The following is a 2,301-nucleotide window of genomic DNA, read 5'->3' as shown; positions in this document are numbered from 1 at the left end:
ACGACTTCCAATTACCTTGAACAAATTTTATCCGTTGGTCATCCTTAAAAAATTATTAACAAAAAAAGTTTGAAAAATAAAGTCTCACGACTTCACTCTCCTCCCCTGCATTAGGGACATACAACTTCCACACGAAACGATTCAGAATTATAGTCTAAAATGCACGATTCTCACCTTCCAACTCCCATTCCCCCTCCTACTTCAGGGGCGTATGACTCCCATCTTCCTCTCGCCTCCAACAAAGGGGCAGGACTCTCACTTTCATGTAACGGGTGAAAGTCGGAGATGAGAGTGCACTCTTGAAGCAAAGGGGTGGGAGTTGAAGGTGAGAATCATGCGCTCCTGAAGTAGGGGGAGGGGAGGTGGGAGTCGAAGGTGAGAGTCATGCGCCCCTGAAGTAGGGTAAATATAAAAATAATTAAATAAACTCGAAATATATAAAGAATTTTAATTAATAAATAAATCACTTAATGGATGCATACAGCTCAGTCTTTACTTTAGACTGTACAATTCTGGGTTAGAGTCACTTCGCGTGGAAAATCATAAAATATATTTTAAAGCACAGCATTTTTGTTCCATGTAATAGAAAACACATTTTATTTTTTTAATATTTTTTGTTAATAACTTTTTATGAAGGACAACCGATAAAATTTATTCAAGATATTCACTCAGAGTCGTGACCTTGTCAACATATGTCAAGGTCAAGATGATCAGCGGCTGCTCCCCTTCTGTCCAGTTTTATCTTAATTAATATTTTTAATTCATTAATATTTTGTTACATGATCGTAGCGATAACTGTTTTATAAATTCTTACATTAGGGATCATTTCTTCATCTTGACCTTGACATATGTTGTCTCTAAGTAACCTTCACCCAGTAAGAAATGACAATGAAATCGATATCGAATCGATGTGATAGATTTGATGATTTCGAACATCGATTCAAATGAAAAGTCATGCTCCTCTACCCAGAAAGATTAGAAATATATATGATAGTTGATACGATCTAATCAATGTCGAAAAGCTAACATTGAAATAAAGTCAGACTTTAGGTTGATTCGACATCGAATATAAGTTTTCAACAGACATTTCATCATTATTTCTCGAATCATCCTTATTTTCATATATGAATCTACTAAGAAAATATATAAATCTACTAGGAATTCTGATTAATTCATTTTCTATACGTTATGTTATGCGTTATACGGAAATCTATTCTGTGGCCTTAACTCAACGATCTCAACGCTACACAAATATTCTATGATAATGTTCCATTGACCAGTCAGTTGCTTTAAGGATAATAATATTACATTCATCTACTTTTTATCGTACAACAATAAACTTTTCAAGATTGTTGATTGGTTACGGAATAGAAGTCCTCGAATTTCTGTCAGCTAATATTTGCACGCTTGAAAAATTTGTCATACGATAAAAAATGAATTAATGTAATTTTAATCTAAAACGTTTATAGATTTCTTTGTTCTGATTAATCATTGAATCACTATCAAGGTACTATAATATGAATGCAGAAGCGGCGCACTTGCACACAGTTCAATTGCACATTTCATTCACATCGGTCGATTTCTAGTAATTATTGGATATGGGAAAAAGTTCGTGGTGATTTTTTAGTAAAATTAAAGTGTTTTTCTTAGAGTATTGAAATCAATTTATTTAAACCAAATATGCTCCATTATTTTCTATAATATTTTGCCATTTTTGAGACAGCCATAATTCCATTCGCGGTAGAACTTCTATGGTTTCTGATCGAAAAACTGCTTCAAGTGATTTTCACAGGCCTCTTTTGAAGCTTTACACCATTAAGAGAGTTCTGCAGAGACCTAAACAAATGTTAGTCTGAGGTTGCTATGTCAGAACTATACGGTGGATGCATTAAAACTTCCCAGCCAAGCTCTCGCAATTTTTACCGAGTCATCAAAGACGTGTGTGATCGAGCGTTGTTGTGATGAAAAACGACACCTCTCCTATTGATTAATTCTGGCCGCTTCCTCTCAATTACTTGTTGTAATCTCTGCAGTTGTTCACAGTAGAGTTCGGAATTAATTGTTTGATTGGACGATAACAGCTCATAGTGAACGATTCCCTTCCAGTCCCATCACATACACAACATCACCTTCTTCCTCGTCAATCCAGGTTTTGCGATTGCTTGCGCCTTCTCTCCTTTCTTTATCCACGATCTTTTTCTAGTTGGATTAAGGTGATCCATTTTTCATCACCAGTTATCATTCTCTTCAGAAATGGCTCAATTTCATTCCGTTTCAGTAGCGTATCCCAAATGTTAATTT

This window comes from Atta cephalotes, assembly GCF_000143395.1.
Source record: "Atta cephalotes unplaced genomic scaffold scaffold00067, whole genome shotgun sequence".
Classification (NCBI taxonomy): domain Eukaryota; kingdom Metazoa; phylum Arthropoda; class Insecta; order Hymenoptera; family Formicidae; genus Atta; species Atta cephalotes.
The sequence above is the reverse complement of the archived record's forward strand: the minus strand, read 5'-3'. Positions refer to the sequence as shown.